Below are 15,457 nucleotides of genomic sequence, written 5' to 3'. Positions count from 1 at the left end.
CAATTATGTCACAGCGATGCGATGAAGGCTTTCCAAAGTCGAAGAGTCCTCCGAATGTGGTGACGAACGTGTCCTACTTTTCCACACATTTCAAGGATGGGTCTGGTGTATCCTTTGTGGCCCACCATATCCGAGGATTCACTGCGAGTCATACAGGAGAATTTTTCTCATAAGAATACCAAACGAAGTAGGAGTTAATGCTGGAGAGGAATACACTATTAAATTAAGTATATGAAAATCTGGTTGTATAAAAGTTACATTTTTGTAGTGGTTGTGTTGTTAGACTTTGGGCATTTGCATATGGTTTTTACAAAATTAATATAATCTTTGTAAAAACTGCTCGTAAACTAGCTTGTATGGTGGGTCTTGTGATTTTTCATGTATTGCCGCTAACACACAGCTGATTTTGATTTTTAGAATTAACCTTTTTGTGATATGCTTTGGTACCAAAGAGCAAACGGCTCAATTTATTAAAATCAGGCAATAACAATCACCTCTTCACTGGGGTGAAGAATCCAGCCACTGTGGCATGGAGGTACAAGAATAAATCAATTTACACATCATATTGATTTGGGTACAATTTATTAACCCTCATGCTGTACAGAACCTGTGGTGTTGTTAAGGTTCAAAATTGAGGAAGGAGAGTACAAACCACCCTTGGTCCAGAAGCTCTTGGTCAAACAATGATTTTTAATTCACACGTGGGAAGATCACTAGAAACAGCAATTGATCTTCAACTTAATCAAAGCATAAACAGATATTTATACCGTCAGGGCTTAAATTTAATGACGCCCCTTCAACGTCACAGATACATTTTATACATAGATCAAATCAAAACCACAATGACTTTTGACACCGTTTAAAAGAACAATTGTCTTCTATCTTCATAACAGGTGCTTCCTGTCACTGCCGGATGCTCGCCTGTCATCCTGACACCTCAGCAGCAGTTCTGCGACAAACTGCTCTTTTTGCAACCCCAAGCAAAACATGATTAAACTTTCACCTATAAATGATTCTCTAACTGAGTGTGTGTGTGTGTGTGTGTCTGTGTGCTAACCACAATTGCACCCTGTTTCACCTCGCGACTAGCTCCTGACCTCTAACCAGACAGAGAGACAGAAGCCGCTCTGATATGTAACAACTGAAACTATGTATGTGTCCTCTACTAAATAAATGTTTTAATCAAGAACCCCTACTAAAAGCTTAATACAAGAATATGAACATATAAAAGATATTAAAATGAACTGTTGTGTAAGCATGTATTGCAATTCCTTCTATGTTCTAGTTTTCCCTCAGCATGGATCATCTAGACACTCTCACTAGGTGAAGCTTTAGACCATTAATGAACCTGAACATCAACTCAAATAAGCACAGATATGCATTGTGTATAAAATAGTTAGAACTGCACCTGGAATACAAAGTTAACATTATCATAAACATCTTAAGGCCATCTTAAAGCTATCTGTTACATTGTTAAAGCAATGATCAATTTGAATAACCTAGTAATTCAAATGGCCTCGTCTGGCCTAAACTACAGATTATATTATTAATGCAATGGTAATAATGATGATTATTTAACAATAGCAGTAAAATAATTTCCCTGCTCCACAGTGTCCAGATTGTAGATGGATTTAGGGATAGATATTTGATGGCACCTGTGTGTGCTGCTTGCCGTCAGCTGTTACCTGCTTTGTTTTTGCTAGCTTTGTTTACATCTGTTTTCTTCAAAAATGTCTGTACACTTCTGGTTTATGACTTCCAATCGCTACTAAATATCAGAGCCACTGAGGTAGAGCAATTCCGACTGGCCCAAGGACGTGAAGATTTTCATATCCCACCTGTGTTCGAGACTGTACCACTGTTCCTCCGGTGCGATCCACAATGCCATCCCACCAGGAAGAAATGTCAAAGAAGGCGAGGGCAACAGGGCAGTGTATTGGTAAAATTCAAAAATTGCATGGCTGCTTCACCAACGGCTAATCCTTACGCTCTTCTGAACAAATTTGCCCCGGAGATCAAGTTGTTCATCTACGGGCGATCCCTGGAATTGGTGCACCTATTGGAATTGGCCAGCAACCCTGTATTAGCTAGATTGACTCTGGTTAATGCGAGGTGCTAAAAAAAGATAAAACCTTTATTTTGAACGACTTCTTCACCACTCATCGCTTAAATCTTCTTCTGGTGACGGAAACTTGGCTAAACTTGGGTGAGTTAAGCTCGCTTTCGGATGTTGTCCCTCCAGGCTGTGAATATCTGAAGTCGCCATGAACTACTGGCCAGGCTGGAGGGCTCGCCATAGTTAATAAAACTATTTCAACTGTCAGCATTGGAATGCTCTTCTGCTAGATTAGGGGATACATTGTCCTCAAAAACCTAAATTTTTTGTGGGGTTCCCCAGCGGTCCATTCTTGGCACAGTTCTCTTTTCAATTTATATCCTCTCTATGCGCTCAATTTTTAAAAAAACATGGCATCTCACACCATTGTTATGCAGACAACTCACGGATTTACCTGCCACTGAAACATAAATCTGTGAGTCCTTTGAAGGGATTGCTGGATTGTTTGGAGGATGTTAAGGCGTGGATGGCTTTAAATGTTCTCAGTTTAAACGAACAGAAAACAAAGATCATTGTGTTTGGTCCCTGTGACCACTACGACTTTGGGCCCTTAGGAATTTATTTTGAAAGAGCCCTTGGGAGGAACCTAGGAGTGAGCTTTGATAGTAATCTAACATTTGATAAACATATTAATGCTGTCATCAAGACCAGTTTCTTTCATCTTCAGCTACTTGCAAAGTGAAGCCAATTCTCTGTTTTAGAGACTTTGAGATAGCTATTCATGCCTTCATTTCATCTCACCTCGACTTATGTAATAGTCTTTACTCTGGTGTTAGTCTGTCATCAGTTAGCCGACTGCAGCTAGTCCAAACGCTGCAGCACAGTTACTAACTGGCACATGGAACTACTTTGAACACCGGCGCCCCCGTGCGTGGCAGCTTGTTACAGCAGCTCCGCTCATTCTCAGCTTCTTTCTTATCTCCTCTTTACTTTTGCCATTTTTTTTTTGTATCTAAAGTTTCAGCTGTTAGATTCTGCAGTCATGGACTACCGTTTTGTGCTAGTCTTGGTTGTCTTTCTCTGTTTTTTTTTTCAACTTTTGTTGGCCGTGTTTGGGAACCCGGCACATGGATATGGATCCTTTGTTTAGTGTAGGTATCAGCTGTTACCGCTGCGTCCCGCAGCAGAGCTGCCGGTGGACAAACACGACATTCCCAGCAAGCTGAGAAGGACACAACGTGGGTGTCGTGCTGGGAGGGAGCGCTGTCGGCAGAGAAGGAGACGCTACAGACCATCTGCCCCTTCTGTAATCACTGGAAACGTAAGATCTTTACCAGGCACGTTCAGAGGGGGGGCGCAAGGGGCTTGAGCACCCGTCCCTTTCCTGATGGGAGCCCAAAGTGCCCGTTTGTTGAGGCATTTTTTTTTTATGTGTGTGTACTTGTGGAGTCCTGTCTGTGCCCCTCAAAAATAATATTTAACTATCAATCATAGTTTTTGCTAAATAAAAGGATCTGACTTGCATCAGTCACACGATCGCCATTAACCAATGATTGCCCTTGATGGCAAAACGCTCTGGTTACGAGCGTTCTGCTACATGGACCAGTTGTTGGAGAGGTATTCCAGTATAAAAATAATAATAAGCACAATTGGAATGTTTTGCTGCTGTCAGAAATTTATTATAGATTAAGTGCAGGAGTTGTTAGGTGTGGATAATTACATAATAGTTAATTGCAATAGCAAGTTGTGCCTTGTTCTCAAATGGACACCAAGTGGAGAGTGATAGATGAGATGAGGGGATGTCATATACTGGCATGAATTCAAAATTCTGCTCCTCACATACAAGGTCTTAAATAATCAGGCCCCGTCTTATCTTAATGACCTTGTAGTACCATATCACCTTATTAGAGCACTTTGCTCTCGCACTGCAGGCTTACTTGTTGTTCCTAGAGTATTTAAAAGTAGAATGGGAGGGAGAGCCTTCAGTTTTCAGGCCCCTCTTCTGTGGAACCAGCTTCCAGTTTGGATTCGGGAGACAGACACTATCTCTACTTTCAGTTCTGTTCTAGGATGCCCTCTGGACCTAGAGGTGGTGAGTGACAGGAGAATGGTGGCTAAGCTGTCATCCCTGTTGGACAACATCTCCAACCCCATGCAGGAGACTCTGACAGCTCTGAGCAGCTCCTTCAGTGGCTGCGGCACCTACGATGTGGGACGGAGAGATTTCGCAGGTCTTTCCTCCCCACTGCTGTCAGACTCCACAACAAAGACTTCAACTGACCAAGCACACACATCCACACATGTGGATTCGATTGTATGTAGTATTTTATTTCATTCTATTCTATTGTGTACAGTATCTCATGGATGTATTATTCCAGTGTTTTTTCTCAAAATTTTCTATGCAACTTTGCACTGTCCACTGATGTAACAAAACAAATTTCCCACACGTAGGATTAATAAAGGTTATCTTATTTTATGCAACCAAGACTACATATCTCCCATACTGGCATCCTTACACTGGCTGCCAGTTAGGTTTTGAATTAATTTTAAGATTTTATTATGTGTTTTTAAGGCGTTGCATGGGTTAGCACCCTCATACCTATCTGATCTTTTAAATTGGTTCACTCCTGTAAGATCACTGAAGTCTGTGGATCAGATGCTCTTAGCTGTCCCAAGGTCCAGATTAAACATAGAGGATAAGAAAGGTCTGGCCTCTCTTATCTGGAAACAAAATTAACAAAATTGATTGAAAAACCTGTTGCAAAAATTCATTTTCGTTTTGTTTTGTGAAGCTACAAACTGATGAACTAGATTACTGGTAGAATGATGTATAGAATGATTTAGAATGATGTTTTTTCTACAGTTGACAGGCTAACAAACCCTCCTGTGTCAGTGGCAGCTGAACTTCATTCGACCATGACCTGCAATGACTTTGCCAAATTCTTCACAGAAAAAATCCAAAAGATTAGACAAGCAATTGGTACATCAACAGCAGATTCAGGATATGTACTGTGTCCACTGTTTAAACACTAGAGGTGGGAATCACCATACATCCCGCGATACGATATTATCACAATACTTAACGCACGATACGATATTATTGCAATTTTTTAAAATATTTTGCGATATTCAGATTCTGTACATAAAGGTAAACTTTATCAATATTCATTTTATCTAATATCAAAGTCTCACACTCAGTCTTTCTCTCATTTCAGTCAGTTTTATTGTTGACAAACTGAACGGTTTGTATTACAGTCTAGTCCAACTTAACTGAATGCAACAATCTGGTACAATTATAGCTATTCTGAACTATGCAATTTATGAAAACTATGCAGCCCATTCAGCAACTGAAGAATTTGAAAGTAAATTAAAACAAAATATAATTTTACATTAAGTAAAAAAGTTTTAAACTTAATTAAAATAAAACATGTCTTAAATTAAAATAAGTAAACTGTCATGTTTATTGCTGCCAAAAAAAAAAGTTAAACACATTTGGACAGTGAAGGAATGTCAGGATTCTTGCTCAGAAAAAGGAGCTGATCAACATGCTCTGAAGTAAGAGCATGTTCCAGTCCACAAAAACTTTTTTTGTAACAAAATATCGATTTCTGCTGTCCCTGTATCGATACATTATTAGCAAACAAAATATCACGATGCTACACAGTATCGATTTTTCCCCCCACCCCTATTAAATACCATCAAACAGTTTCACCCTATTAACAGCAAAGACCTGGAGGACATCTTAGGTCAACTGAACTCCTCCTCCTGCTGTTTAGATGTCCTGCCAACAGGTTTTTTCAAAAAGGTCTCAAAGAGTCAGATGTGTTACAGATCGTCAACTTTTCTTTAATGTCAGGTGTGTTTCCAGAACCACTAAAAACTGCTGTAATTAAACCTATACTAAAAAAGGACAATCTTGACAAGACACAAATGAACAACTACAGGCCGATCTCAAATCTCCCATTTTTAAGTAAGATCATTGAAAAGCAGTTTCTCAACAGCTCAATTACTTCTTAAAACAGAATAACTGCTATGATGCCTTCCAGTCAGGTTTTAGACAGAACCACAGCACTGAAACCGCTCTGACCAAAGTGTTCAATGACATATGTCTGAATACAGACAGTGGAAAAATGTCAGTCTTAGTTTTACTGGATCTCAGTGCAGCATTTGATATAGTTGACCACAACATATTACTCAAACGACTGGAGAACTGGGCAGGTCTTTCAGGACTGTACTAAACTGGTTCAAAACATACTTAGAAAACAGGAAATACTTTGTATCAATAGGTAACTTCACATCTGAGCAGACAAGTATCACATGTGGAGTTCCCCAAGGTTCCCTCTTGGGACCCCTTCTGTTTAACATTTACATGCTCCCACTGGCACAGATTATAAAGCACAACAAAATAAACTGTCATAGCTATGCAGATGACACACAAATATATATCACAATGTCACCAGGAGACTGAGGCCCTGTACAGGCTCTTGGTAAATGCATTGAGGAAATTAATGACTGGTTGTGCCACAATTTTCTCCAGCTAAACAAAAACAAAAGTGAGGTAATAGTCTTTGGCGCCAAAGAAAAACGATTACAGGTCACCAGAGAACTTCAATCTATACACCTAAAAACCACAAACCAGGCGAGAAATTTGGTTGTAGTGATGGATGCAGACCTAAACTTAGAAAAACACATTAAGACAATAACAAAATCAGCTTACTATCACCTCAAGAATATTTCAAGGATAAAAGATCTAATGTCCCAACAGTGCATGGAAAAACTAGTCCATGCATTCATCTTTAGTATGCTTGATTACTGTAACAGCATCTTTACAGGTCTACCTAAAAAATTCAGTCAGACATCTACAGCTCATTCAGAACTCTGCTGCTCGAGTCCTCACTAAGACCAAAAAAGTGGACCACATCAGTCCAGCTCTGAGGTCTTTACACTGGCTGCCTGTCCGTCAGAGGATAGACTTTAAAGTTCTAATGCTGGCCTATAAAGCTCTGAATGGTTTAGGACCAAAATACATCAGTGACCTCCTGACCCAGTATGAACCTTCCAGATCCCTCAGGTCATCTGGATCCGGCTTTTTATCAGTTCCCAGAGTCAGAACCAGACACAGAGAAGCTGCATTCAGCTTTTATGCTCCATATATCTGGAACAAACTCCCAGAAAGCCTCAAATCAGCTGAAACACTCAGTTTATTTAAATCCAGGTTGAAGACTCACCTATTCTCAGCTGCATTTGAATAAAACACCAAATCCACACTTTTAAGCTTAAATTTCAATACTTACATTTTAACTACTGATTTTATCTACTGTTCTGATTTTATCGACTGTTTTTTAATCAATTTTAAATCATTCTTTTTATTTGTTTTTGTTTTTGAATGTCTCTGTAAAGCACTTTGAATCACCTTGTTGTGGAATTGTGCTATATAAATAAACTTGCCTTGCCTATAAATGAAACATGGTTTGCCCTCTTATGCATATTGTAAAGATGTATCATGACTAGTAATGTGGGATACCACTGATTTCATTTCTGATTCGATACCAAGTAAAATTCAGGCTGGTATCGATGATACTGAACCGATACTGATACTTTGTACAAAAAATTATTTTATTTATTGTATCTTCTATTGTATCTCCAATTTTAGCGTCATCATGATTACAGGACATCAGACTACTTGTTCTTATCACTTAATAATGCAGAAGTCATCATATAATAAAAAAACTTAAGTGGTGCGCTATTTGAACACTTTGCCTGCCTGCAGCATTAAAGGACTCCGCGAGAGACGTCTGTCTCGCCCTAGCAGCACCTGTCCTCTCCACTTCAGTTCGCCTCAACATACACTCATCATATCCTGCGATATGATTTACTCTCAGGTGTTTGACGAGGTTAGTGGAGCTGCCATGACACCTCACTTTCTTACCACATGAATCGCAAACCATGTCTCGGCTGTTTGTGGAGATAAAATACGTCCGCAGATGACCCCAGTTATGCTCAGCCATTGTTGTGAGTGCGCACGCCAGGCTCTGCGACACATTTATACAGCCGTATTTCAAACATGACTATGAAAGGCGGAAGAGGAAGTAGTTCCTTCCAGTGTAGACGATCCAAATGGTATTTCTTTATTTTCTTTCCACTGTGTTCCTCTTAATGATGAACTACAAATTTACCCTAAATTACTAAAATATCGATATTTTAATATGAGAATCGATTCTAGAACATAAGTTACTGGTATTTGAGGAATCAATATTTCAGTATCGATCCATGCATCACTAATAATGATTTATTATGCCTCCTTTAAGTTCAATAATTACTATGGCTGTGTCCCAATTAAGAGACTGCACGTTTGAAGTACGCGCACTACGCGCACTACGTACGGTGCGTACTATAAGTACGAGAAGTGCGGAAGTGAGAGGCTTGTGAAATGGGACGGTATACGCTTCGTCGCGCTGTTCAGGTTGCCTAGCAACCATAATACTAACCGCGAGACACGTTACATACAGCTTTGTTTGACAGAAATGAAGGAGAAAAATGTTTTGTTGGTCATTCATTTTTGTCATGACATCACTTTGATTAGTTGAGTATCTGAGGCTGAGACCACGGGACTGTAAAACATGATAGTTGGGCTTCATTTCTGTGCTGAATAGTCATTTAAGATTAGTTAGTAAATAACAATTAGCTAATGTTGTTCATGAGACTAAAGCCATCTCACTGCGGTAATGTAAATATAATATGGCCAATATTATAGTATTGTCAGATTATATATATATATATATATATATATATATATACACATATATATCACTGACTTTCAGCTTGTTGTGTTTGTGCATATATGACTGACTTTAATTATTAAACATTCGCACATAAATAAGTGACGTCATATTCAGTACTTTTGACAGTTCACTCTTCGGCCGCTCCATCTTATTAGGGAAATTCCACATACATAAATGTAAATTTCAAAACTCAACCCCATCATTTAATTTGTTTTTGATTGAAATTGAATATTACTCAAACTCTCTTAAATTAACTTCCAATAAAAAAAGTTTATCATTGATTGAAATTCATTCAGAAATGTTTAACGAATGAGCTGTCACAACTTTCAAGTACAAAGTTGTTATGAAGTCTGTCACATATCCCCCCCTTTTTTTCTTTTCTATCCTTTATTTATTTATCCTTCTTATTTCATTGTACTGTATATTGTTACTCTTATTTGCCTTGCATGTCTACTGTACAAACTGAACTGGAATGACTGACTGTTCGCTTTATGATTTCAATGAAGTTTGGAAAAAAAAAAACAACCTCTTCGGCCGCTCCCTTCTGCCGTATTTTGCGGCACACTTCTCCACACCCACCGCCGCGCTATGAATTGTGGGATATATGGGACCACGAAGCGTGCACCGGACCACGCTTGATATTTGGGGAAATCGACGGCGCATTTTGAGTATGCATTTGAAGTACACTTTGAATTGGGACAGCCGTCGTCGCGTGGCGGTGACGTAACTGCACTTAAAATGCGTACTTCAAGCGTACAGTCTCTTAATTGGGACACAGCCTATGTCCTCTGCCTCATGTAATTAGGAGCTGGTGTGTAGGAGCCATTTTTCTTGTTTCCCTGTCCTTATCACCACTAGAGGGTTGTATTTCATTTTATGTACTGGTTATGGCAGAGGTAGGTACGGGGTTATTTAAGGTCAAGGGTAATTCTGTCCAGGTGTTGCTGATGAGAAGGGGCAAACCATTTCCTACTGTGCTTAGTCTAGTTACTTGTTGTCTGTGTTTAAATGGAAATTCAAATGGATGTTGCAAAGGAAATAAAAGTCCCCTTAGGACCCTTCCTTGATTCAGTCTTTCCCTTGTCATGTAAATGGTCTCCTTGACTCTGGTCTCAAACAGGCGTTCCTCCCTGTCCAGGATGTGTACTTGTGTTCCTGGAGGACAGGCGGGTCCATGGACCAGTCCACAGCTGAACACCGTACTTGGGTTCAACTTCCAGTGAAACTGAGGCCACAGCTTAGGACAATAGAAGATTGAAAAATGCTGCCTGGTCTAATGGGTCTCAATCTCTGCAACGTTCGGCTTTCAGAATTTGTCTTAAACACCATAAAAGCATGGATCCATCCCACCTTGCATCAGGAAAACGTTGATGAACTCTGAGCAAATGAAACCACAACTTTAAAAAAATGAATTCCCAAAATTAATTGTTTCGACATCTTAAACACAAAATCATAAGTTTTAATACCTACAGCAAGTTTAAGGAAAAATACAAGATTTTAAAGATGTTTCAAATTTTTCTCAAATGTAAAACAGCAGATGGAACTTACATGCGTCTTTTATGGAATTGTCTAAAAATATCTAAATTCTGGCTCTGCATCAACAAGGAAATGAACTTGATACTAAACTGTAAGATCTGTAAAGATCCGGGTCAATTCTTACCACAGTTGCTGCCTCTGAATAAAAATCTGGACAAAAGAGATCCACATTATTAAATAAGCTTACGTTTAATGTCAGGAGATGTGTTATTGAACTGGATTACGGAGCAGCCCCCCTACTGTAACTCAGTGTTACAAGGAAATTTTTCATAACTTTCAGGTCAGATTTTTAATAAGCTGCAGGAACCCTGTTCAGTGTGAGTGGAGAACAGCCAAGTCTCCTCCTCTGATAAACCTCCATCTGTGCCACTGAAAACAGTTCATCTGACTGACTGTAAACATGTTTCCATTTGTCACTTCAGCCTTTACTCTGAAATACAGGAAATGAAATCACAGCTCAAACTTCTTCATCCAACTGCTGGAACAAAGCGAACCACTCGACATGAACACTGAAGCAGAACAGTTTAGAAAGCTTAAAATGAGACTAGGGAACCATTTTCATTCATAGTTGCCTCATCAGATCTTTACAGGAGATTCACTCTGAACTCTGTGGAGCCTGATCTCAAGGGTTTTGAGTCTGACCCTGAAAGCAGAAGAGGATCTTTCTGTCTCTTTAGATTCACTGTGATCCAGTGATGGGAGTGATTTCAGCCCTGAGTGATCACGCTGATGTTTGCACAGAGCAGACAATGAGGTGAATGTTTTGGCACATTGGTAACAGTGAAACAGTTTATTAGTAACGTGGGATCGTTTGTGTTCGGAGTATGAACTGAGATTCCTGAAGCTCTTGTCACACTGGTCACAGCTGTAGTTTCCTTCCATGTGTGCACGTTCATGATAGTTACGATTAGCTGATTGTGAGAAGCTTTTGTCACAGTATCTGCACTTGTATGGTTTCTCTCCTGTGTGGACTTGTTTGTGTGTTTTAAGCCCACTTGCAGTAATGAAAGATGACCCACACTGGTCACAGATGTGCTTTTTAACCCCGCTGTGAATGAGTTCATGGCGTTTTAATCCACTTGATGTGGTGAAGCTTCTTCCACATTCTTTGCAGTATTTCAGTTTGTCTCCAGTGTGTTTACGTTGATGTGTTTTTAGGGTGTATTGGTGACTGAAATTTTTTCCACAGAGGTCACAACGAAAATCTTTCCCACCAACACAGTGATGACAGGGTTGAGAACTGGATCCATCTGTGTCGCTCTGCTTCTAAACAAAGACACAAAGACAGTGTAAGTCAGTCCTTCACCATTTTTATCCTGAACGTCGCCTGAAATAAAGAGTGAATAAAAAACAAAATCATAACTGAAATGAAAATCTGAATAATCACTCAGAGCTGCTTTTTCAAGGCATCTTCCTTGGGGGGCTCAACCCGGGGTAGCGGTCATGTCCGGTTGGGGGCTCTGTTGGCTCTCAGGTGACTGTTTCCTCGCGGCTGCGTGCAGCGGGGCTAGGGGAGGGTCTGTGCTGACGGACGTGGGTTACTGACCTGGTGGCCTGGCTGCCCCTGGGTGGGTCCGGGATGGGCGTGAGGTTCTGGGGGCGCTCCGTCTCTGGGCTGGGGCCCTGGCCGGGCCTCGGGGGCTTGGGTCCTGGTTGGTGTTTTGCCGGGGTTGTGGGCGGGTGGGTGCATGGGGGCCCAGCCCTGGAGCAGGGTGCCGCCGGTGCGTCGAGCCACCTGGGGGGCTCTTCAACTGGAGGGGGAGATGGTCACATCTGCAGGAGCTTTCCTCTCTTCAGGGACTCTCTCTGCAGGAGGGGGAGATACAGGAGAGGTGGAGGAAGATCTCAGCCTGGGCGTTTACTGTCTTATGTAGTCTGGAAGATGAGTGGATGGTGGGGTGGGTGCAGCTTTTTCTGTGGTGGGGTTGGGTGAACTGTCCCGGGCTCTGTGGGGCCGGGAGGCGCTGCTGCACTGGGCCCCGGTCTGGATGGGCCTGGGCCCTCTTTCTCTGGCGGGTCGCGGAGTGTGGGAGTGCCTACTGGGGTCAGCGGGGGAGCTGGCCCCAGGGAGGGGTTACCTGCCCCTCCCTTCCTTCCCTCCCCATCTCCAGCTGCCTCCCTCTTCCCGCTCCACCACAACCACCCACACATGCAGGGCCTTGGAGTAGGGGTATGTCACCAGGGTGCAGAGGAGGCTACCCCCCCCTCTGTCCCCTTCCGGCTGCCTCTGCCTCAATTTTATCCCACAACTTAGACATTCACATTATTCACACTCTCATTACACATACATATAGGATCTTAGGGGTGGGCACAATCACGGAGTCCATATTACCATCAGGGTGTATACCTCACCCCTGGCGTCGTTGCCCACCTCTCAATTTTAAATACACGTAGACATTGAGGGCTATCAGGAGGGACTATGCGCTTACCTGCTGCTCTCTGGCAGGTAGCTCCATGCCCTCCTGGGTTTTAATTGCACCTTAGAACACACATGCATCAACACTACAATGAGCGGGTGGAGGGAGGTTTGGAGTCTTCTCCCACCCCCATTCTCTGCGGCCTGCTGGAGCGGGAGGGCTAGGAGGAGTTGGCCGTCCGACTGCGGTCTGGAGTGTGGGGCCTCCCTGCTGCTACGGAGTCGGGGTGGTCTGCCTCTCCCCACCGCAGGGAAAAGGGTAACACCACCTGGGTCTGGGTGCAGTTCCCCCCTCCAGGGGCAAGGGTACCTAGACCCGGTTTGTAGAGTACGCTTGGGGAGTGTGATCGTGTGTACAGCGTCTCTTTATGTCTGTCTCCACGTTGGTTGAGTGTGGAGTAAGTGCATATGAGAGCATGAGGGGGGGAATGGATGTTTGTGTCTGTGTGTGCCTGTATGTCTGTGTCTATATGTCAGGTTGGGTATCAGACACCACCTCTCTGGGGACACCTCAGGCCCTCCAAGGTTTGGAGGCATATCTCCACCCACCACCACTTCCCCTGCCAGTGGCGGACTCCCTCAGGTGTCGGTGCGTTGGTGGTTCTTTGTGTCTGGGGGTGGGCGCCCAGGTACACACCGGCTCACTCCTTGGCGGCCGCTTATCGGGGCCTGGAACCTGGGGCTCGCTTGGACCACTTCGGAGGTGGGGTGCCCCCGGCCTCTCGGCCTGGGGCTCGGTCACTCAGGCACAGCTGGCTGCCGGCGGAGCTCACGGGCGCGTCACTGCAACTCCCCCTGGCTTCTGCTCCACGGCTGCTGAGTGAGCCCTCATCTGGGACTCTCCTCAGCTCTTGCTGGGACAGTGGTGCGGCTGCCCCTCTGTTGGTCTTCCATGGTTTCTTGTGTTCTGGGGGCCTCTGGATGTCTGGAGTTTTGATCTCCTCCATACCTGCTTCACACCCTGGAGGACGGGGCTGTGGCCCCCCCCACACTCCCTAGCAGATCGTTACATGGAGAAACCTTTGGAATACAAGCACGCTGATCCACACAGGTATGCACACGGGTGTTCACTGCTCGTAGACTTAAATTACACCTTTCTTGGCTACTACTTCGAAGCACATCTGTCCTGCGTGCTGCACAACAACATTGAATATTTAGTATTTACTGCTGTTTACACTTAGCTAGATTAATGCGATGGTGTTGTGTTTAGTATGTTGCTTTGTTTTTTTTGTCTTCTATTCTTCTCTCAACAGGTGATCCAGGAGATTTTTATTTTTTTTCTCCCCCCCTTTCTCACTGTCCCTCTCCCCTTCTGTTTTTCCTTTCCTTCCTCTTTCTTTCTCCCTTTCCTATCCCTCACTGATGTCTGTCCCGTCTGTAACATCTGAAAATAAAATATAATAAATAATAAAAACAAAGATCGACCAAATGGACCAATACGGCAATGCCACGAAGATCCATTTGGCAAAGTAAATCCATTGGGTATCCTTGTTGGTCTTCAGACAACAATTCTGATGGCTAAAGAACCAAATGGGACAGGCAAAAAAAAAATAAATAAATAAATAAATAAAAGAGCTGCTTTTTCATGCAGTAGAATTGACGAAACATCAGAATCAGTGAGCTGCAAGCTTTCAGCCCCGACCGTGTCCGTGCTGTCAGGTGAGAAAGGCGACAACTCACTGATTCTGATCCGCGGGTCGGCGCTTTGTGTTTACGTCTTTGTGCAGAATCCGTGTACCTGCTCTCATTTACTGTTTGGTGGTTGTCAAAATTTTGTAAGGTTTCAACTGAGATTCGGGGCTTTTCGAGCAAAATAAAATTATATTAAAAAAATCGATTCAGGATTTTAATGAATTGATGTCACGTTATCCAAGCCAGAATTGATTTTAATCAGTAAATTGATTATCAAAACCCACCCCTAGCTGAGACAGTTTAATGAGCATAATTGTTTCAAACAGTCAGGCTAAAATGACAAGATAAAAATATAAATACATACCTCACAGTAACTGCACTTGGAGAGTCTCTTTCTAGTGTGGATCTGTTAGTGTAGTCTCAGGTGATGTGGAGCTTTAAAAGCCTTCTCACACAGGTCACATTTATAAGGTCTCTCCTCAGTGTGGGTAAACATGTGTTGTTGTAACTGCTTGTTGGTTATAAACTGTTTGCTACACTGATCACAGCAGTACACATCATGTCCGGTGTGAATGCGTAGGTGTGTATTTCGGTTCCCTAACCGGCTGAAGGTTTTCCCACAGATGTCACAGCTGTATGCCTTAATTCCAGAGTGGGTAACTAGATGACTCTGCAGGTGGCCACTTTGAGTAAAAGCTCTTCCACACTGATCACAGCTGTACGCTTTAACTCCACTGTGGATGAGTTGGTGGTTTTTTAGGGAATCCTTCCTGGAAAAAGTCTTTCCACACAAGTCACAGCTGAACGGTCTCTCTCCAGTGTGGCTGACCTGATGAAGTTTCAGGTGACATTTGGAAATAAAACACTTCCCACACTCGTCACAGGTGTATGTTTTCTCTCCCTTTCTTCTGTGAGGTTTGTCAGCCTCCTAAGAGCGCTGACTTCTCGCTCCATGTTGGTCCTGCAGTGACAGAGATACAAACAGAGGCAGTGAGTGAAATGCAGTCGTGGAACAAACTCAACCTTCAAACTCCC

General features: G+C 42.6%; 1 protein-coding gene across 3 annotated transcripts in view; it reads right to left on the bottom strand.

The window, feature by feature from the left end:
- The window catches only part of LOC309713793 (uncharacterized protein), a 54,398-nt gene that overhangs the window by 12,723 nt on the left and 26,218 nt on the right, over window positions 1-15,457 (bottom strand). The window contains exons 4-5 of one of the 3 annotated variants that reach the window (XR_014278683.1): window positions 14,787-15,383; window positions 10,541-11,640 (exon numbers count right to left, since the gene is read on the bottom strand). The exons of 1 other annotated variant lie outside the window; for it this stretch is intronic. The gene's annotated coding sequence lies outside the window, so the exon portion shown is untranslated. Of the gene's footprint in view, window positions 1-10,540; window positions 11,641-14,786; window positions 15,384-15,457 lie in introns of those variants that run through there. One more of the 3 variants, XR_014278684.1, reaches the window with a different exon arrangement.

The sequence above is a fragment of the Aulonocara stuartgranti genome (assembly GCF_965226115.1).
Source record: "Aulonocara stuartgranti genome assembly, chromosome: 9".
Classification (NCBI taxonomy): domain Eukaryota; kingdom Metazoa; phylum Chordata; class Actinopteri; order Cichliformes; family Cichlidae; genus Aulonocara; species Aulonocara stuartgranti.
This window is presented reverse-complemented; position numbering and strand designations above follow the sequence as displayed.